The sequence below is a fragment of the Periplaneta americana genome, chromosome 3, assembly GCF_040183065.1.
Source record: "Periplaneta americana isolate PAMFEO1 chromosome 3, P.americana_PAMFEO1_priV1, whole genome shotgun sequence".
NCBI classification, from domain to species: Eukaryota; Metazoa; Arthropoda; class Insecta; order Blattodea; family Blattidae; genus Periplaneta; species Periplaneta americana.
Genome location: NC_091119.1, coordinates 105,005,677 through 105,030,183, shown reverse-complemented (window position 1 = coordinate 105,030,183; position 24,507 = coordinate 105,005,677). Strand labels below are relative to the sequence as shown.

General features: G+C 34.9%; 1 protein-coding gene across 1 annotated transcript in view; it reads left to right on the top strand.

The window, feature by feature from the left end:
• Positions 1-24,507, top strand: part of LOC138696356 (putative gustatory receptor 28b) — a 447,398-nt gene that overhangs the window by 319,542 nt on the left and 103,349 nt on the right. The window contains exons 2-3 of the mRNA XM_069821182.1: positions 12,612-12,680; positions 23,937-24,026. The gene's annotated coding sequence lies outside the window, so the exon portion shown is untranslated. The remainder of the gene's footprint in view (positions 1-12,611; positions 12,681-23,936; positions 24,027-24,507) is intronic.

The following is a 24,507-nucleotide window of genomic DNA, read 5'->3' as shown; positions in this document are numbered from 1 at the left end:
AGGTTTTTGTTTAATCAAAACACAGTACTGTATTAACACTTAGTGTTTTTACTCACGAATAGAGCTATCCATTCGGACGTATTCATTATGCGGCGTATATTGTACTGTTACAGCACATTAGCGTACAATATAGAGAATGAAGTTAAATTGAAAACTAATCATAATATGGATAGTTAAACACATTTTTGAAAATGGTGGCCGTTAATTTCGATACAGGCTTCAGTTCTTTTGTGCATATTATCGCACTATAGACTATTGTACCTAATTCCAATTACCAGTTTCGTCCTTCGTACTAGTAACTCATGTTGAAATAATTCTGTACCTACTCTATAAAAGAGTACCTTATGTACTGTAAATTCAATCTTTACTTCTGCCCGATCCGAAAAGATAAAATTACTCAGACATCCTATCTACTGTCCGTCCACCTGGTTTTGTCGCAGGGTCGTAGAAAGGAGGGGAAATCAAGTGACAGTTAATTACTTAACGAGGCCCTTTTATTTAAGTTATTTTAAACAGTTGTTTAATATTACGTAGACGTCCAATTCCTAACAGAAATTAATGTTTTCAGAAAAGAGCTAAGACAGCCCAGCTACTAGACTTTACAGAGGGGCGAACAGAAGCAGATGGGGGAAACCGGGATGCGACGTAGGCAAACGGAAGACAATACCTGTGCAAAAATATGATTCAATATTGAAAACTCTTTCGTCACTTGAAAACGCGAACATATTTCTGGAACGTACTATACTCAGTAACGCAGTACTGCACACGGGTCCTCTGTTCTGTGTGGAGAACCATTGGAAGTTTACTAGTAGAGGGGGTGGGAGTGAAGTACATTCAAAAATTCAGATACAATAAAAATTGAAGTAAAAATAAAATGATGTCCCTGTACATAAACCTTCCTCCTTCCGTACCTAGCGCTTGATGCCCGCGCACGATGTCAAGGTCGGAAAAATGCACTTGCTTTGACATCATTTCTCTAGGATAAGATTTCTAGCATCAACCTGATGAGAAAAGTTCATATAAACCAGTGATGTCAAAGCAAGCGCATTTTTCAGACCTTGACGTCGTGCGCGGGGATCAAGCGCTAGATTTGGAAGGAGAAATAAGCAGCCTGTTGGATTAAGAAAACTGTGGTGCACAAACTTCAAACGGAATGTGAAATTTTATGTCGTTATTTTTATATGGCTTCTTTCTATAAAACAAAAGTACAAACACCAATTTTTTAATATTGCAGTTGTTTTAAACGTTAATACAATAATAATGAATTAAGAAGGAATATTCACATAAATTTCATAGCAGTATAAGTATACTGTACTAAGTGGATGAAATACATCATTCATAAAGAAAGTGATATCCAAAAAAAAAAAAAAAAAGAGAGAGAGAGATTGAGTATGACATGATAAGTTGGAATTGATATTGATGGTATCTTTAGCCTTATAAAAGTAATCAATGAACTAATCAAAACAATATTATAGTACATAGCAAAGTTATCTAGGTACTGTATATGTTTTAAGTGTAACCTATATTCCATAACAAAACCCTTATCACATTATGCTTTTAAGGTGAAATTGGTGAACAACTTCCTATCATCAGAATATTAAATTATTTTCTCGAAATCTGCTGAAGCTATAGAGTTGAAGTTTTCATAACACATTGAAACATATCTTCTGTTTATGATGTAACAGTAGTTGCATTGTTAATTCATTTCCTTACCAACATTTTCCATACGAAATTTTCAAAATTTGTAATACACTATCTTCAGTAATAGACCTACGTATTTATGATATATTAACTTAGATTTACGAAAACATTGTTTCAGTACCTGCAAGGCTACTAAATAAATAGGCCTATATCTGAAAATTTCACTTTTCTATAAAAAAAATAAGAAAATATCCCTTTTGAATACAAAAAACAAAGTTATGAAAAAATGAGCATTAAAATTAAAACTTAAATTCTAATATTACTCAGACAAATCTAAAAATTAACATGGATACAGTTTTGATAAGTTCTCTTCCCTTTATCCAGTGAATCAGTGCTGGTCACCCCTGTATATAGCTCGACCAAGCGGCGCTGTAAAGCGCTCAGGCTCTCGTGAGCTCTAAAGGGCGAGCTTGCGACTATGGGCATCAATTTACATGACTGATATAAACATAGGTCATATTTTTTAAATAGAGTCAGTTACGCCCTCCTGAATGTTAAACATAAATGTAGATATTATGAAGGTATAAGCATTTAAATTATTTACAACAATGGTACTGGGTGTATTATAAATTCATCAAAGAACATTCACGTTATTACTAATCTGAAAAAATCTGTATTAAAGCCTGTTTTCAAAAACCCCTGTTCGGATGCTAGGTAGATACGTTGTGCCGGTATTGAGTTATCTCTAACCGTGAAACACATGTCACGAGATCTTGTGTCGCTGCTGTCAGCTGTACTGTAACACATACAGCTCCAGACGACCAGAGAGAGAGAGAAGTTCACAAGAATGCGTGTTACGGAAGAAGGAAACGTGATTTTATCCGTCACTATTCAAAATTGGACACATGTATATATGAACTTTTTTCATCAGAATGATGTCAGAAAACACATCCTAGAAGACCTTCACACAATCTTCGTGAATCACCCTGTATATACATATAATTATACGAGTAAATAAAAGTTATTATCTATAAAGCCATGAAGTCTATTGAGTGGCATGTAGGTAGAACTCCATCCTTTCTTGATATCAGCAGTAGAATGCGGTGGTGTGTCGCACCACGCCCCGACCACCTTTTACTCTCGAAAAGGCTCAGTTCTCAATTTTACAGGAGGTTGAGTGAACATTATGGCCGTTTTGGAAGTTTGGCAAGGAGAAATTCTTATCACCACCAGGATTCAATCCAGTACCTTCCAGGCCATAGCCACTTCCTGTATCAACTGAACTACTCGGCCTCCTATATAGACATATAGTTATGTAAAATAAGGGAACATCTTCTGTGGGCCACTGGAAAAAAAATAAGAAAGAGACTAGTGAAGTGCTTTGTATGGAGTGAAGCATTGTATGGGGCAGAAACAAGGACATTATGACGAAGTGAAGAGAAGCGACTAGAAGCATTTGAAATGCGGTTATGGAGAAGAATGGAGCAATTGAAATGGAAAAACAGAATAAAAAATGAAGCTGTGTTGGAAAAAGTGAGAGAAGAAAGTATAATGTTGAAACTGAGCAGGGGGAGAAAAAGAAATTGGATGGGTCACTGGCTGAGAAGAAACTGGAGGATTCACTGGAACAAATAGTGAACGGGAGAAGATTTCGGAGCAGAAGAAGGTATTATGTGATAGATGACAATAAGATATATGGATCATATGCGGAGACAAACAGGAAGGCAAAAAATAGGACAGATTGGAGAATGCTGGATTTGTAGTGAAAGACCTGCCCTGGGTCGGAACACTTGTGTAAAAATGTGTAACATAAAGTAGATGATCAAAATTATTATATTCCTCATTTTGTATTTCCTCAAACAAAAATAAATACTTTTTTATTTAACAACCAATCTGAACTGGAAAGACCATTCATTTCGAGATACCGGTACTGAAAAGAATGTGGAATAGTTCTGAAACAGTGAAATGGCTCAGAAAAAAGAAAACTTGTTCGAAAATCTTCATTTATACAGGACAAAACTACATAATTTTTTTAGGGATTAGCCTACAATCCTTTAATTTTAATAAGAAACTCGAATGTTCCTGGTAGCTGTACAGAATATAAGAAACGGAGAGAGAATAAAAATATTAACATATTCAAGCACTCTGGGATGCGAATCTGTACATTGGACTGAATTTGAAAACAGCATAGTCCAGTGATAATTCATTTGAGAGTGTGAGAGCCAACGGTCTGCATAAGAAAGGGTTTCTTCAAGGAATTGAACATTTCAGAAGATGATTGGTTGGCCGGTAGCTTTGTTGATTGGGTGGTTACTTGTTTTGTTGGTTTATTAAAGCTTGGCAGGGTGGTTCAATCTGTCAGTGTATTAGTCCTTCGTAGTTAATACCCTTTCGTCAGATCGATACTCATTTATGTTTATTGAATAACCACAATTTTTCATAATATACAAGTTTCGAAAGGAGTGAGTTTATTTTAAATTTTCTTTCGCTTTGCTGTTAACCAAACGAGTTAAAATAGAGTACCGTCCACTTTGAACATCCCTTTTAAGGCTTCCAATTAAATTAACTTAATTATGTTGTGAGTAATGCAACTGACTTTAAGGCTCTTAGTTAATTTATGTTGGATAAATAAACGCTACTATGAAGTTTATAAGATGAAAACAAATATCAATTAGGGATAATATTTTCTACGAATTTTCCGACCTAATGTAGATGAATTCTGAACTTATAGCAAGTGTACACAACTTACATAGTACAAGTTTTCCGTTCTTCATAAAATACCCATTGTGAATATGTGGAGAATTCAACGGGTATTGGCATTATTTTTCAGTTATCATATTAGTTCGTTTCCCGAGATAGAAATGGGATATGTAAAATATATTTTCTTATATTTGACAATACTGACTCAGTGGGTGGAAATTGCCATCATAACGATATGAAAAATGAATCGATTTCTGTAGTATTTTTAGGCATCTTCGACTTCAATAAAAATAATGAAAAAGAATTATAAACAATAGTGTTTATTCGAATAAACTACATTAATTATACGAAAGAATTAATTATCTGTTGCTGAAATTACTTCTGCATTTGACATTCCACGCGATATGGTGAAGAATGTAATTCAAGATAAATGTTAACATTTTATTTTGGTGAAGAATACCAGTGGTGAAATATTAAACGAACAATTTCTTTGTTAATTAATTTGATTCTTCCGTCCACGGGACTGGGTGTTTGTCTGTTGTCTTATGATTATCCTGTGATGCCTCTAAGGTGGCCCTATGACATGATAATCACATACTCAGGGATACCAGCATTTTCGACATGCCTAGTGTGTGATTCAATGATTTTCCTTCCTCTGCAACAATGGCATGTAAGACAGAAAAGGGAGAGTTCAAACCGACAAAGAAAAAAAGAAATTAAATTGATTAGTGATGTATTCAGTAATAAAACTTACCTTGATGTAGTTCAGCATCCATAAAAATCAAGTGAAAGAGAAACTCCTAAGTGATAATGTGAAAAATTCTCTTCCATATGATGAACCTTGATGGAAACTTTCAAGTGATTGGTGAGAAAATTATACGAAACCTGCCACAGAAGACAAGACATTCATGTATTGAATTCTAAAATTTACAGTAGGACTTGAGATGTTTTCAGCTATGGACATATTCAGCGCTTTTGGACCCTTATACGTTGTATGTAAAATCTTGGGCTTGGTTCCTTCCGCCGTAACGATAAAGGATAATGGGTTTCTAGTGCATAAATTCTCAACTTATTCCGCATGCTACGGTTTTATTTTCATAGTGACAATAAATGTGACACATATTTACACAGTTAAGGATTGGTTGAGTAACTTCAACACAGAAATTTCTACGTTTATGAGCACATCTCATTCTCTTTCTAGTGTTTTAACCTGCCTAATGGGTTACGGAACAACTTTATTGAGGTTCAAGGACATTTTGAAACTTGTGAACTCGTTAAAATTTACAGAGGTATTAAAGTCTGAATCATACAAGATAGTTCAAAAGGAATATGTTATGCAGTTTGTATATGTGTCTGTTTTTTCTTTCTTTTGTTGTTTAATTACCTGGTATAATATTAAGTTTCTAAGCACATCATATTTCATGATCAGCAGTCACTTTGTGATAGAATTGTGTATCACATCAATCGAACTTCAGTTCTATACTCTTGTTATGGTTATCAAAGAAAACTTTCTGGAATTAAACAAAAGACTCAAGAATGTGGAAGAAAGTTCCTTATTAAACACACTGTTTATCGTTCATGATATAGGCAGTTTCCATGACAATCTCTGTGAGTGTGCACACGTGGTGAACTCTGTTTATTCACCTTTCCTTTTGAGTGTCATCGCTGACGACTTTCTTTTCATCTCCTTCGCTCTGCACGCTTTAATCAACGGCTTCTTCTTCAGGTCTGCTGTAACCGATTTGTTGCAGATAACCGCCCTTCCTTGGGCGACATTGTACGTGACAAAATTAATATACCTGATTTGTACCTGCTCAGATGCCAAAAATGAGGTAAATCCGAGAGAACTTTAATTCCTTTAGTACACTCTACTTCTTTATATTCTTTCACACTTTGTTTCAATGAATTAGATTTGGAAATACGAGAGCTGAACTTGTGATTGAGCTGTAGAGAAGTCCCTCATTGAAGGAATTGTTAGCGAATGGGCTTTTATTTGGGAATCCACGGTGGCATTGTGGAGTATTTTAATTACTCATAATAATTTGAAGAAATCTCACGATGTACAAAGGGAATTTTAAGAAATCTGGTCACATCTAAAATTAGAAAGTAGAACTTAAGAAATAAGTGTTATATTAGTCATTTTGTGTGCGATGTTTGAAAGTTGAACTTATTCCACATTGTAGAGCAAATGGTCTTTACCTGGTCAGAGAGAAATCTATTAACCATATAATTCTTTTCTGACTCCATAACCAAGCACAACTTTCGTTTTCTTACGAGAAAAGCCACGTGGATCGATTGAAAGTTCCTCTCTGTAAATACACAGTGATCTCTAACGAAATGGACAACTTCAACATGTTATACAACTACGAATTCTATTTGCAGGTTTTTTCAGCAACAGTGAGAGATTGTATCGATATATATCGATTAATGGTTACGTGTTTTATGATACGTTCTGCAAAAAGATGTAAGGGTCATTTTTTTCCAGGCGAAAAATTGTAACAGGAACTTCTTATAATGACATGGTCATTATTTCGCCGCTTTTCAGGCGAAGAGACATAATTCAAAAGAACCGAGATAATCCGCCTTTGAATATTTCTGTATGTAAACTACATACGGATATATTCTAAAACGGCGTATCTCTAATATATATCTTTTTGAGTTACGCCTCTTCACCTGGAAGGCGAAGAATTGATTGATGATGCATCAACTGCATGAATACAATGAAAACTTCATTTCTCAAAAAGATGGGGCACCATTCCATTGGCATTGAGAAGTTAGAGATAATCTCCATAAAACTTTTCCATAATGTTGGATTGGTCGTGCTATCGCTCACACTTTGGCCAACAAGAAGTTCCGTCGTAGGCCCCTGTGACTTTTCTTTATGTGAGTATGTGAAAGACCTATTTTTCATTCCTACTCTTTCTATTAATTTAGATAAAAGGAAAAAATTCATCAGAGCAGCTCTTGAAAGTATTGAATAAATTCCATTAACTTACGCGCTTAGTAAAAAATTCCACTATAACTTTTGATACACACTCTGTGTAGCAAGGTTTGCTTATCGAACAATTGAAGGGTTCAGAACCATAGTGGGCTAAGCGCCATTTACCAAACCGTAGAAAACAATGGTTAAAATGAAGTTATTACCATAATTCAATGGAGATATATAGCAAGTAATATAAAGTATACACATTAAAACTAAATGATATGTTAATCTTCATTAAACTATGGTATTCACTTAACTTTAACCCTTGCTTTCTCCGTTTTTAATAAATGGCGCTTGGCCCACTATGGCTCTGAATCCTTCAATTGTAAGCTGTTGAAAGAAACTATAATATTATATTTACAAAACCATGAAAGGTGATTTTACATATCTTAAGCAGTGTCCAGCAATTTGTTAAAGTTGTCTATTTCTTTTTAATTATCCTTTAAAATAGTAATTTTCTACAGTTCATTACACTATACAAGGCCCGCCGAAGAGCCTCTCTCAGAGCGATTTTCTTCTCCCAGTGTATTGCAGCGGTATTGCTGGTAGGGCGATGAGTTGAAAACAAAACAAAACACACTACAGTCAGTGGCGGCAAGTCATTGTGAGTGCATGATTATTTCACAGTGAGTGGGAAATAAAATACTTTCTTATCGTAGAATTCTAGTATAACTGACTCTAAATTATCGGCTGTTTTGCGTTTGAGTTGCTCCAAACTGGAGCCTGACTATGAGAATGTAGTAAACAGTGAAATGTGTCAGGTTGCAAGGATGAAATAAATAAGTGAAGGCAATTAGTTATTTTATTTTAGTCTATTTATTAATTTGTTCATGATAAGAAATGTACTAATTAATTTCAAACTCCGTCAATGAGGAAATTCAAAATTATTTTTTCAAACATAATCTTGTACTATAAACGATTGTTTGTAATATATTATGAACATATTGAACGCTATAAATTAAATGTAATCAGTGTTTAAAATCAATTTGATCATTCGAATGTTTTACAAAAAAAACTGATTTTGAATGTGGGCATTATTTTCATTAAAATCATAATGTATAGCACTAACGATTTTCTCGATCACTGTCATCCCGAAGGTATACTAGAGTGGACATGGACATGACATCGCTCACAACAAAACCTGACTTTGCCAGGCCTGCACTGTACGAAATTATTGTTTGTCGCTGTCATTTTCTGCGCAAAGAACGCTAGCCACTCTTGGCTTTTCTTCTGGCGGTTAGAAACGTGTTAATGTTTTAAGTAACTCTTAGTTCTAGAGTGTTTGTGTGAGCCTTCTCTATTTGGAAGCATAATTATGTGAATCATAATACAGTAATTATTGTCCTGGAACAGACAGGTGTTGTTTCTAATGTAGCGGCTTTCCCTTGAAAATTTGCAAATTTTTTTCTGTCTTCTTCATTCTTTAGTGTTTCCGTGTTCAATTTCGTCACCTGTCTTCCTCCTTTCTCCTTCAGACGAATATCTACTTCGCCTATCAGCAGGACATGATCTGAGTTAATATCCGCTCCTAGTAGAGTCTGCATTCTTTAAGCAATTTCAGAATCTTTCCTGTACCAGTATATAGTCTATCTGATATCTCCTTTCGTCCCTTGGGCAAGTCCATGTGTATCTTATTCGTTTATGTTGCTGGAATATTGTATTTCCAACAATCATTGATTTCTTTTACAAAAATTCACCAAATATTCTCCGCTATCATTTCTTTTTCTCAATCCATATTTTCCAATTGTTCTTCCATCTTGTCCTTCTCCTACAACTGCGTTCTAATCGCCCAATAGGATTACGCATGGTCCTTTAATCTCCTTCTCAACTATCTATTCTATCTTGTCATAGCTTTCTTCCACTTTCTCGTTTGATAATGATAATCCATTATGTAGCACTAAGTCCATTTTCTTCCTTTGTAGTCTCACAATTATCAACCGGTCTTCTACATGATGCACTATTATCACTTTACCTTTCACACGTGGTACCAGTAATGCAACAATACCATGACTTTCTTTGCACTAACCATTTGAATAAAACAACCTAAATTCATCACTCACCAACTCACCACTATTTTCTCACCTCACTTCTGATATTCCCATCACATTCACTTTGTTTCTTCTCATTTCTTCCTTCAAGTTTTTCAACTTACGTGCTTGCAGAAGAGTCATTACATTCCATGTTTCAATCCTTAATCTTCTTTTCCTTTCTCTGTTGGGTTGCTTCATAATTGTGTCCTTCCCCAGCATCTCCTTCCCGAATATCCGAATGGGAGGATTGTTTACGTTCGGAATCTTTTACCGTGGAAAGACTCATCATGCCATATTTGCAGTTTTTCTTGGGAAATATAAATGAGGTAGCTTCCCGTTGCTTTCCGCACACTACTCTCTCTTTCGCATATTAAAAAGATCCCAGGGAGCCCCAGCGTGGAGGTGAGGAGAGTGGATTTGTCTAATTAGGCCCTCCGGACTTCAACGATATTCACCGTAAGGGTTAAATGAGGGGTTCACAACCAGAGTGGACCAAGTCCATCTGGAATAGTTATGAGATATTGAGTCTTAAAGTTCCTGGCTCACGCTTAGCAACCTTCACCTTCCATAGGAAATGCTGCCCTCTGTGGAGTAATAAATGAATTATGGACTTTGTTTGTTATGGCAATGAATAAATCTACGTTTTCTTCATCCGAGATTGTATTAATCCACAAAATGATCACTGGTGGACTTGGTCCACTCTGGTTTGAGCCCCTCAAATATCAGTTATATCAGGATCTGTTTTAATTATTATCGAATCAGAACTCTGTGGCTCCAAGACAAAAATGATGTGCCATTTTTACAGTTTTTTTTTTCAAGATTGAGCATTTAAAGTTTGAAGAACCGTATAAAATCATAGTAAACATGTTTCGTAACAATGAGTTAGAGCAAAGCCATCTTCAGTTACAAGCCGGAGCATGCGTACGTTTGGCAGCAATGAGCGTAGGCTACGGCTGAAGCGAAATACAACATGAGGTTTCAAATTATACTGTAGTGTTCTGCGTTTATTCTCACGTGCACATTTTCGAAATAATTTATACATACGTAAATGGATATGATCTACATAGATTCAGAGTATTGATATACGTAATTTATTACGGAGTCCGAAATGGTATTTTATTCGAGTTTCAGAATACCGCGTAAGTACTTACATACAAAGACTGTGCCACTTAAAATAACTTAAACAAATTGAAAGTATACTTGTTTTTTATTTATGTTACAAGGGCAAATAAATAAATACGTAAAGAAATGTTTTACTTGTACCACAAATATATAATTCAGTAATGCAATAACGACGTAAGCCTACTTTTACAATACTCTATTTCAATCATTTAACCAATTATGTACCTAGCTAATAATTTAATGTTTTGCCGCTTTATGGTGTTACACCTCTGACGTGAAATGTCTAGGATATCATATAGATTTTAATCTCATGCGATTATCTTCGTGCTTTTCTATAAATATTTCAGATGGCTAGGAATCCAATTTTAGTTTGAACCTAACAGTCACCTACTGTCATCCTGACTTATTTGTTATAAACTTTTTGAAATATAATTTTAAATAAATATAGGCTAATTACAGAAAAAAATTAATAATATAAACTATGCAAAAAATATAAACAAAGAGAACTATTGACATTTAATAATAAAGTATAAGGGTGTAAATAGTTATGCCAAGTATAAAGATCTATGAAAAAGTGCAGAAACATACCTTTAACATATTATCTGACGAACCACATCATTGTATATTAAGTATGTGCCAATTAGTGTAAACTCAGTGAACTTTAAATACGAAGTGAAAAGAAACATTTTATGACTAATTACAAAAAATAATAATAAACAAATCTTGAAAACCAACAAAGTGAGTGGATGCATCCACAAATTATAGGTAGTTCTGACGTATAGCAAGCATTCCGAATCTTCAACAAAACTGAAACATTTATAGGATCACAAAATAGCTGTTTACAACGAACTTGAAAATCAATGGAGTAACTTTATTGATATAATAGTAGGCGAGATCCCACAATTTGGCTGAACAATTTCTACTACATCACAAACCACAAGTAAGACTGTAGAAATGTAGTTTATAAAATACGAGTATTTAGTATCTCGAAGAATAGTCAATCACTTCTTCATCATTACCAGTAAAATTTGCCAAAGACTGCAGCCATTTCATTTTCATTTAATTGTATTGCTTTTATCGCCAATACGCACTTAGTTTATAATACATACAATGGACGTTTGGTTTCATCAACACACACTTATGTTATAACATTATATTACATTGAAAATCGACATTAAGACAAACACGTGCTTTTATATCGCAGGCCTCCGCTTGACAGTTACAGTGTTTCTGACCAAAGGCTCCGGTTTTCTATGTAGATGGCTGTAGTTAGAAACAAAAATTGTATAGATGTGCTTGTCATCTTTTGCCACAATAAAGATATGCCTCCCATCAGGATGCATAACATATCGCAATGTCTCATTTTCGCCAAAAACTGATATATCACCATTTGCTCTGAACCACAGAATTATTAGAATTGTGATGTTAATTGAAGTTCTGTAAAGATAATACTGGGTGTTCATTTCAAAGTGTGTCCATTTCAAAGTGTGTCCATTTCAAAGTGTGTCATGACGTCACTGTTGTGAGTAAGCGATCTGAAGCGAGTTTCAGCTTTTATATCAGAGAAGTTGCCTATTAATCAAGGCGTTCAATCTGAACTTGAGAACATGTATGGTATAACTTGAACGTCGTAGCAACAGATGACGGACTGTACGGTCTGTGTGCTACCATAACCTCTTTCGAACTGAGTTTTGCGCGGGCAGGTCGTACGCAGGATATTTGTTATCATCGGTTGCGTACGGCAAAATTCCTCAATATAAATGAAATGCTCCGTTTCCATGTTGACCGTCGAAGTTAATGTCAACAAATACGTAAGTAATCGCCTTAACCCTCTCCCCATATCCCGACAGTAACAAAAAAATTCATCTCAGTACGTGTTTCCAAACAGTTCACATTCCTGTCACTACCGGCGTTACCGTACGTATCGGTAAGTACTCTTCAGAATGAACGCCGTAATTGCTAGGCAACTTCTCTGGCACATAGGTAATACGCCTCTGCGAAAGTGTAGGAAGATTGAATTCTCTAGGCTCATCGGCTAGCCACATGACGGCATACAGCGAGTCACGACACACTTTGAACTGAACACGCAGTAGTAAATTCTATCCCTATGTTAACAATAATTTTCTTATTTTTAGGCTAACAGAACGCCTGTTTTGGTTCATCAACTTGCTAACAAGATAACAGATTCGACTATGAAGGAGGAGGTAAGTTTTTCATTTGTCTCAGTATAGGAAATGTATTCCAGTTTCGATTTCAGAAGCTACTCCATTTTTATATGGTGTAGTACTAATATGCCTATTCGGTTTTCCTTTTGTGATATAAGGTAGAAATTCTTTTGGTAAGCCTTTGCATTCATTCTTAGTATTTGTTCTTCATCGTTTTCTTTATTGTAATTGATTTTCTTAAATATGGAATATACTAGAGTTGAACAACAATCTAGAAAGCAAGAACAACAGCGCCCGCAAAGCCGAAAATCCGCACGACAATGCTTTCTACGTCTCGTCGTTGACGTAAAGACTGCGCTCGTGATTGTTTTAAGACATCGGGACTTCGGGAGTGATCAACTCTCGAACGTCAAGCAGCCTTGAATCGCCACAGTTGTTTATATCAGACTGAACTTTTATCTATTTTGGCAACTGTTACATATGTATAAACAATCAAGTAGCCTATTTGAAACATCATCTCTACCTTTCAGTGTACAATAATCCGTTCAGCAATCTTTATTTAATTACTAGGCCCTTATTAAAAGGGTAGGAATTTTCTTTTCATATGTTTGAGATCAAGTGTACAATCTCAAGTAAAAATATATTAACGCTTTATTTAACGTTATGTTTTATGTTTCTAAGAAATGCAAATTTATTTCAGAATTGTTTTTTCTATTTATATAACCATAGGTAATATCGTATAATAGAACCAGAACATTTTGATAACTAAGGTACTGTTCTGTTTTGTCTTTTTATCTCAATCAAACATTTATAATGTTATTTATTTAAATGATGTATGTTATTCAAAGTTACGAAATCTTTCCACGCCGACCAAATGCTATTTCGAGAATGATGAGCGAGACTTGAAGCGCACGAGAATGACGAGATGAGACTAGAAAATCAAATGCAACGAACACAGTGAGCGAGAGCGGCAGTTAGTTTTGTTCATCTCTAGAATATACATTCAGTTACTTGCTTATTTCTTCATTGTTTATTTTATACTTCCATTGATCTTAGAAATTTCTTTTTAACTGTACGGAGCTGAATAATGTATTTCTGTTCCAGTGCCAAAGTCTGTTATTGTTAAAGGAAAACCAGTGGTGCAAGTAAATTTATAAAATTTAACCTCCGTGCCTTTCCTTGTCTTCTCTTTCAATATGCTTTGAATTTATTATACATGACCTAATTTTGGTAATAGCAATACCACATTTCAGATTTTGAAAGTTTTTTGTTTTTCAGTTACTACTTTCGTTCTCCAGGATAGTTAATCGTGAAAATTCATAGCACGAGACTTGCAATGTTATTTTCATATCGTATTCTGTGCAGTACAGATCTTAGTCAAATGTAATACTTATTTTATAGACCATCTTCTGTACTTTGCATTATGATCTAGTCATCACCAGAGAGTGCGGTGTTTATAGTATATTTGTATTCTTTTGTCCTAATTCCTGTATATATTATTGCTGTTCATTTTCTTATTATGTAATCTACGAGTAAATACACATTAAGCAATGTAGGTAACATACGAGGTAGTAAGTATTGGTCATTTCTTATTTATTTCAAAACATATGTTTTTTATTCAAAATAATAGGTCGGTCAAATAATCGATTAAGGTAAGGTTTGTTATTTCAAAATAAATATTTATTGTTCGTAATTTTATTTTATTATTTTCATACATTACAAAGAAGTATGTACATAAAACAGAAAAACAAATTAAAGAATTTACCCCCGTTGAGTAAACGCTCATGGTCAGGAGTTCAAAACTGCACTATAGATAAGCATAAAGAAGAAGAAGAAGACGAAATAAACAAATTAATATAAGCAATAAAATAGCACAGATTACAAAAACAAGAGGCTTTATGATAAAAGACAATCATAATTGAAAATGTTTATAAGACTAATATTTAGTAATTAATTATTTAACCCTATGTTAAGTTCCCTTAACAATTTTTTTAATTTTCAGTTTAAATTTAATCAAACTTATGTTAGCTAAAACAGGGTACTGAGAAATTAATTTCTTGTGAAGTTTTAAGCCACAGTTGAAGCCTGTTTCATATCAGCAGCCGTTAAATTTTTGGATTTTGTAAAATGGAATAATGTTTCTTCTCGTATTATAATTATACTAATATGAATAATTTCAAGGGAAAAATTGTTCGGGGGCCGGGTATCGATCCCGGGACCTTTGGTTGAACGTACCAGAGCTCTGCCAACTGAGCTACCCGGGAACTCCACCTGAAACCGTCTCAATTTTTCCCTTTGTATCCACACAACTCGCGTGGGCTGACGAAACGCCAGAGACCCACATCGAGTGCACACAATCTCTGTGTGACTTAGAATTGTGGTTTTCTGTGAACGTACACAGTGACGTATATATTATACAAATCTAGTCTTTCAGGTAAAGCTCCCTGTAAAGCAGATTTGAATAATTTCAAGGGAAAAATTGTTCCGGGGCCGGGTGTCGATCCCGGGACCTCTGGTTGAACGTACCAGAGGTCCCGGGATCGATACCCGGCCCCAGAACAATTTTTCCCTTGAAATTGTTCAAATCTGCTTTACAGGGAGCTTTACCTGAAAGACTAGATTTGTATACTGATATGTGTTGAAATTTTTCTTGTTATTATGAAAGAAAGTTAATAATGTATATTTATATATCTGTTCCAATTTGAAAACATTAAAATACAAATAAATATATTTAATAGGGTAATCAACAGACTTTTTCAGACAAATTTTGATTATTCTCTTTTGTAGTAAATCCAGCGGCTTTCTTGTGGATTTAGAAACACTGCCCCAACCGACAATGCCATAACGTAATACACATTGTACCAAGGATAAATAGATTAATTTTAAAATATTAATAGGGAGGTAAGAACGAAGTATAACAAATCTATATATAATTTTGCACAATTTATTACATAAGAATGCAATATGTGTGTCCCATCTAAGGTGCTGGTCAGTTACTATTCCTAGATATTTAATTTTAGTAGAATTGGTTAAACATGGACAGTCACAATTTAGAGAAATTGTACAATTAGGATTCTGAATGTTGTGAATACAGTCAAGACGTATGGCATTGAGTGAAGTTAGTGAAAAGGGCGCAACAGTTGTTTTAGGAATATTTTAAAGATAATAAGGTTGAATCTAGCTTTTTTTATTAGATGCGTACCATTGTTAGCTTTCTGATAAGTTGGGAGAGGAGTACATCAAGGATGTTCTTCATCACCTAGCCTGTTTAACATCTAATTGGAGGATTTAGTAAAGAACTGTTTTCAGAACATGGGAGGAGTGATAATAGGAGGAAGAAGAATAAAGTGCATAAGATTTGCTGTTGATATGGCGTTGTTAGCAGAAGAGAAAATGATACTAAAGGATATGCTACTGGAGCTAAATGTCAGCTGTAAGCAGTATGGGATGAAAATAAATGCAAATAAGACGAAGATCTTGGTCATAGGAAGAAAAATACAGAAGAGAAACTTGCGAATTCTAAATGAGACAGCAGAGCAAGTGGAGAGCTTCAAATACTTGGGGTGTACTATAAGCAGTAACATGATTTCTGCCAGGAAGTCGAAAGGAGGATAGCAATGGCCAAGGAAGCTTACAATAGAAAAAGAAGCATCTTCTGCGGACCTCCGGAAGAAGAACTAAGAAAGAGACTAGTGAAGTGCTTTGTATGGAGTGTGGCATTGTATGGGGCCCAAACATGGACATTACAAAGAAATGAAGAGAAATGAATAGGAGCATTTGAAATGTGAATAGGAAGAAGAATGGAGCGTGTGAAATGAACATACAGAATATGAAATGAAGTTGTGTTGGAAACAGTGGGTGAAGAAAGAATGATGCTGCAACTGATCAGAAAGAGAAAAAGGAATTGTTTGGGTAACTAGCTGAGAGAAACTGCCTACTGAAGGATGCACTGGAAGGAATGGTGAACGAGAGAAGAGTTTGGGGCAGAAGAAGCTATCAGATGGTAGACGACATTAAGAAATGTGGATAATACTCGGAGACTAAGAGGAAGGCAGAAAGTAGGAAAGATCGTAGAATGTTGGGTTTGCAGTGAAAGACCTGCCCATGGGCAGAATACGTATGTATGTAATAGCAATACAGTACTATTTGATGACGATAGCATTGTAGGATTAATACGAATATAAATGCTCGCCTATTGAAATCTTACCTATAATGTAGGAATGTAAATAATAAATGGACTTCACTTTCTAATAAACATTAAAACAATGTTTTCAAACATTGGAAGTTCAATAATAAACATGTATAATAATAATAATAATAATAATAATAATAACAATAATAATAATAATGAAAATGAAAATTGTATTGTTATTATTGTTACAATAACAATAACAATCGTAAGAATAATAATTTTATTATTATTATTATTATTATTATTATTATTATTATTATTATTATTATTATTATTATCGAAACCTATATACTAGACGCCATGAGCTCGATTATCTGTTCTTTTGTAAGGTCCTCAAAGGTGATATAGACTATCCTGTGACTCATACAATATTAGCTTACGTAGTCCGACGAAAGATATGAGAGCACACAAACTTTTCTATAATAGAAATTCAAAATTTCTGTGTCCAGTCTCCAGATGCATTAAAAATGCCAACAGGCATGGCTGCGAATTCGACTCTTTCATAATATTCCTCGACTTCGATGCTGTCAGTCTCGTCCAAGCAGCGGTACGAGTAAGTCATGCTTACAATATAGGCTACTGCGGAGCGATCGTGTATAGCGAACAGAGTTTACTACTAGTTGCAGTGTGTTGTGGTTTTGTTTTTTGAATTTGCTTGCACAGTGCTTAGTTCTTTATTTCATTAAAATATATTCATTTGACCACGGAATCATTCCACGTCAAATCGCACAGATTTAGCCTGAAATTGACTTTCATGTCTCCGATTTAGATCAAACAAATTTTACACATTGTATGGATTGAAAAAATAAATACGTGTTTTATTATTGTTGTCTATATCGATTATTGTAGTAGATATGTGTTATCAATTATTCTGAAATAGTTCGCGCATCATTATTGTTAAACGTGATTATCTCCACTAATAATCATCACAGAGATTTGCTCTTTGTCTCAGTTTGAAGGTGACGGTACACACTTTATTCTTCGCATAATAATATAAAAATATTAGTTTGTTAACTTTGTTTTAAAAATCATTTAAATGTATAAAAATATGTTTTAATGGCAGCGACTTCCTTCAAAATTACAGAAAGAAATCCTTAAATGCCTTGAAATTATTTTAACCGCCCTTAAAAAAATCATAACTCTACTTCGAGCCGTTGAAGAATAATTAAATGACTCACCAATCTGCACGACTTGAGGTCGCGGGCTGCATAAGTACTGTTGCAAGATGATGTGCAGGTGCAGCTCCGGATGAGAGTCGTGTGACCACTTTACACTGTTCCACGGTCAGAATATCACTCTTTTACGTAATTTACATAACACAGTACTGTATTTAAATATTGTTTTTGTAAAATATACACTTGTGAAAATAACTACAGTTTACACAACACTGGACTTTTAAAACTGATCAACTACAACCAATATCAATTCTATTTAATGTCCACCACTTTGCTCTCACTTTGAAGGGAATAGTTCCTTATCATGGCCTGAGATTTTGTCAGTGGAACAAAAGAATTAAGTTGTAAGGTACCTCGCACCACTTTTGCTTGTTGGTACCTTGAGTAGAAAATATTTCCATGTTTTTTGTGTTCACTAATGGTAAAAAATTTAAAAGCAATATTAGAAATGTTTTACATACTTTCAGATCAGATGACAAGTTTACGTCTTGCATTTTCAGTTTCACAAGCATTGCAGAGGTCACACGCATTAATATTTTATTTCTTTTTCTGTGATTAGGCAGTTTGAACGGATTAAAACAGTAACTGTAACTTCGTTTTACCACGTTACTCATGATTGCAGCAACACAACACACTTCTGGTCTTACAGAGTCTCAACTGGATCGTTTGTTGATACAGAAACTGTTGGGGTTGCTGGAGGGCGCCTTGCAAGCTATTAATACTCTTTCACACCCCTTCAACATGCTCGCCTTACCAAGGTCCAAGGTCAGATTCTTGTCACTCGATACAGTATGCATAGCACCACTGGCACACCGCGAACACATCATCAAAAATTATTTTTAAAGTCATTTCTTACTCGAAATCAATCTGAAACCAACGTAGTTCTATGTAAAATATTGTGACAGCGACGTGAGATTCGAACTCACGACCAGCAGAAGGAAGTGCAAGGTCGGCCGGCGCGGAGGTTGCGCGCGCATCTGCTTCCTGTGGCATGTGCTGTGGCTTAGGGAGTAGAGTGGAGTGGGGAAAGAGCGACAGCGGCTGAGCGGAGAGATATCCGGATGATTCGAGAATGGACAAGCGCGGAAATCTCGAGATCGCGAACTCTCGAGAAACTATGGTTTGGTTATAAAGGAGAGGACGCAAGTGAACGACAGTCAGTCAGTCAGTCAGTCAGTCAGTCAGTCAGTCAGTCAGTCAGTCAGTCAGTCAGTCAGTCAGTAAGCCAGTGTTGTGTAGCAGTGAAGCCAGCTTCGAGACCAGAGCGCGACTTGAGTTGTGTCCGTAACTGTGGAGCCTGAAGTCCGGAGTTCGAGTGCAGTGGACCGCAGTTGGGGGACCTGAGTTCGAAGTTCAGCGGATCGTCTCTGAAGGTCTGAGGTTCGAGATTCTGTGAACGCGAGTGACTGAGCTAGAAGAACTAGCCAAGACAAACGAGCTGTGAACTGAGAACTGACAGTTCTGTGTTGTAAATAGTACTTTGTGAATCTTAGTTAAGATTAACAGTTCATTGTTGTTCGTAATAGTCCAAGTAAATTGTCATTGTCGTTTGTGGAGTGCAATAACGAACGCTGTGTTACTGTGTGGAGAGCAAATCCCATTGTTGACGGGAGTGAAATTAAATTGTAGAGAGTGAAGAGTTATTGTTGAGATAATAAAATTACATTGTTGAGTTGGAATAAATTTACAATATAATAGATTGTACGTATATATTTTTTTTGCGTTTTTAAAATAAGCTGTTATAAAAAATATTAAGTTATGTTTAAAAAGTGACCCTCTAAAATAACCCTATTTGTATTTCAACTTATACTTAAAAGAATTAATATAATAGTTCATTTCTTCCCATTTCAGATGGCACCAACACTCAACGTCTATGATGCATAGAATCTTAACAATGAGCATTTTCATACTGCGTCGTGGATGAATTTGTCATATAATTAAAGAGTATAAATAGTAAAATTTTAAATTATGATCCCAGAAAAAAATACAGACCTCTTATTTTGATCTGCACAACATATTTTAGAAGATTTAAGCAAATACTAAATGGTCACGTTAAGTATACAGGTGTTTGATTTGACATGCACACAACACAACACAACACGATATCTACTTCGAAAGACTTAGGAATTATTGTTAGATAAATTAAAGGGAAACTGCTAAGTGTTGAAGGGACATTACGTGCTTTTAGAACTAGAGGTTATCTGTTTATTTACGTAAAGTAACATCGCACCACTAATAATGTATTATTCACTCTCGCTGCGGCTATCGCAGCTGTATGCTCCGGCGCGCGGTCTCACTCAATCCGACCCGAACACACCATCAGTAAATTATTTGCACAGCGACTTCTGATTCCAATAGAGTTCTAAAACCAACGCAGTTCTACGTAAAACATTTCAAAGAATATAATGATATTTTCCCCCCTTTTTAGAAGTAAGTCCCTGATATGTGAAAACATATTTAAAAAATATAACCCCCTAAAAGGGGCCCATTTTATATTTTGATTTAACACTAAAAATTAGTATATAATACTGCAATTATTGCACTTTAAAATGATATAAATACGAAATTTATACGATTTATAGAATCTTCAGTATAACCATTTTCATAATACGTTGCATCCAAATTTACGGAAAATGTAACATTTAATAAATGACTAAATAATTGTGTCAGCCCGAAAAAATTACACATGGGTTATTTAATTTCATCAATAGAATATATAAAAAAAATGGAGCAAATATTAAGTTGTCATGTTTCGTAGGTGTTCGATTTGACATGGAATGACTCCACTGCATGTGTGTAAATAACGTTATTCCTGATTGATTTATTGATGGCGACCGGCGTAAATAATGACATGGACATGATTATGGCTTCAAAATTGTAATATGAAATTGATACGGATTCGGAAACATTATCAGTTCTATCAGCTAATTCACGAATGCATACATACTTTATGTGATGCTGCACTGGACCACGAAGTACTTACAAAATGCAGATCTTTGTAGCAGTCTCAAGACTTTCAGCTTTCAAACATTTGCTGAGCGAGTTAAAAATAGGCAAGTCAATAAAAGAGTGAGAGATGAGTTATCTAATTCTGAAGGAGAATTCCAATTTGTAAGGTCGCAGAAAAAATCTGAACGCAAATCTACGATGAGTCGTCCCTCTACATCAACATTTGGAAACATTCCGTTATCTAATCGTTATAACACACTACCAAATTATGGGAATCTTCCTGTTAACCACGAACATCAAAGCAGCATGGAACAATAGCAGTATCATCATCATCATCATCATCTTCTTCTTCTTCATCAGCAGCAGAAACAACAAAATCGTCATCATCATCATCATCATCATCATCATCATCAACAATAGGAACAAGAACATCATCAGTAGCAGGAACATCATTATCAGCACCAGCAGCAACAGTATCAGCACCATAAAAATCAAGATCAGAATCAATATCCTAGGTCACTACTCAATACTTAAGCCCAGACGTCGTTTTCATCAAGGCCCATTAAACAACCACCGACTGTAGTCAAAATTGTAAACAATCGTTTTTCTTTCATTAAAAAATATATAAGCATTGCAGGTGACCCTAGACTCACATATACATTTACTATTGATGGATTAAAAATGTATCCAAAAACAATAGAGACAACAAATTAACTAATACCCTTGATTTCTGAAAACATTGATTTCATACATTTATTTCACCGTCAGAAAGGCCGTTAAAGTATGTAATTAAACAACTGCCACCTACAATTTCCGAAGAAGAAATTTACCAAGAACTTCTAGTTTTGAACTAATTTCAATTGAATGGTTCAGAACCATAGTGGGCCAAGCGCAATTTACTAAAACCATAGATAACAAGGGTTAAAATGAAGTTATTACCATAATTCAATGGAAACATATAGCAAGTAATATAAAGTATAGACATTAAAACTAAATGATATGTCAATCTTCATTAAACTACGGTATTCACTTACCTTTAACCCTTGCTTTCTGCGTTTTTAATAAATGGCGCTTGGCCCACTATGGCTATGAACCCATCAATTGTTCGTCAATTTACTTCAAAAGCAACTGATTTCCAAGAAGATTCGAAACTTAGTATGTCAGGCTTTTTGTCACGTGACTACAGTGTGTCATCACCAAAGTAAATGTGTTAGGTGCACGGATGAATATGCTATAGCTGACTGACCACAACATGAAGCTCTCTGTGCAAATTGTGGAGATAAACATACAGCGAGCTATCGTCAATGCCCAAAGTTTATTTCATACGTTAACCTCACCACGCCGAAACCAATACTACAAAGTGAAATCAGAATGCAATCTCCATCACCTTCGGTCTCACCTTGAACTTGGGCTAAAATAGCGTCTATCAATTCTCAATCAGCATCTAGACAAACATCTCAACCGTTACAGACAGAATTACATGAACTTCATAAATTGTTGCGTTCTTATAACATCCAAAACTTTGTACTAGAATTTACAGAAGTTTTAAAGCAAGTGTCGTTATTAATATGTTCAATACAAGAAGTCATAGCGACAATTCAGCCTTTCAATAAGCCAATGCAACTCCAGCCTGTCGATCATTAAAAATTATCTATTGAAATGTCAGTGGGCTGAAGTTTCGATTAGGAGAATTGTAGGTGAATTCAAACAATTTTTTTTTTCAGAACACCGAAATTCCACTGGCCAATTAATCTAATCCTTTTTGTTTTGTTTATATAATATTTGTGTTATAATGATTTTGTATTATGGGAGGCCGGCTTCCTCATGTTTGATCTGGAAACCTGGCAAGGCAAACACCTCTTTTGGTGTGATACTTCAAACAAAATGTTAAACTTAGGTTATGCGTCACGTCATGTGATTGGTTGATTGGCTGATCGACCCTTTCAATGTACTTTATAAATTTAGTTTGATCTTTGCAATGACTTATCACAGCACTATGTATTCTTTTAAAAATTAGGTGAATGTTACTTATGTCCCGCCCACTATAGGAGACATAGGCCAGTTTTACACTAATCCTAAACATTTAGTATAACTTGTTGCTTGTGTAGGCAGTCTTTTACATTAGATTTGCGAAAATTGGATTATAGTGCAACATTGGCAGTGATAAAAGTGTGAAATATTCGGGTGAAACGAGCGTTGAGCGACTTCCGCCGATTTTGGAATAGACCGACGCACTTGAACTGCCAACAAAGAAAACAAAAAATCACACTCAATCGCTTTCACCTTCATCTTGACGTGATAATAAAAGCTTAAACTAACCTAACCTAACCTAACCTAACCTAAGTGCGTCGGTGTCTATTCCAAAATCGGCGGAAGTCGCTCAATGCTCGTTCAACCAATATTAGTTCAGTAGGAATTGGATACTCTACATTGACCAAAAATTATACTTAATTTTAATTGTATCATCTCTAGTATTCTCATAGTATTATATATCATAGATTAGACATAAATTCTTCGTTTAAGATGGTTTTATTTATATTTTTTGTGCATTCATTAATTAAAATTAGGTACAATTTGAATTTATTTAAATTTTCAATTGTATTAAAATTTTATTTCTACATAATTCTGTATTATTATTTTATCACTTGTGCTGGACTCTTATTGGCCCATGTCTGTTGACCACCGATCACCACATTATTATTATTATTATTATTATTATTATTATTATTATTATTATTATTATTACTACTACTACTGCTACTACTACTACTGCTACTACTACTACTACTACTACTACTACTACTACTACTACTACTACTACTACTACTCTACCAATACTACTATTATGAGGATCGGGAAGAGTAGGACTTGAGGTGGGTTGAGTTGAAACCCTAGACATTTCTTACTGCCACGAAGACTGATTTGGAAAATACTGTACTTGATAATGAGTGTTGACTGATTGATTTTTGCTTGTTGCAGCTTGAGTTGCTGTCCTTGCAGTTCTCCCATCGTACAGTACAATTCTCTGCTTGCGGCTTCTTTCCTATAGATTTCACACTGCTATATTCGGTGAGTTTTGAGCTATAGATTTAAAGTCAATAACTTACTTGATTCCGCATGTTATGTAAATGTAAGTCTGTGACATTGGTAGAAGACAAAGATACTGTGAGATCGGCTCCCTTCTTGTACTCCGGTTTCCCTGGACAATTTTATTATAGCAGTTGCACTCAAAATTATATTTAACAATCCCTGAAACTAATCACCTTTCACTATACACACGTTATAATTTTGCTTAAATAGTTCTAATTATGTGTGTATCCTTTACCCAGAAATTACGAAAGGTTATTAAATGCATTCAAAATTTCTTATAAAATTGTTGCCCATTTCGTTTATAGCCTATGTAATAATACGTAACAATATAAACTCAGTTTTCTTTGCGAATCATTGGTCTGGGATTTCATTTTTATTGCATTTTTTGTATGTCATAGATATTACATAAGCTATGTAGTTGCAAGTTGTGGGGCGAGTAAAAAATTATACAAAAACATAA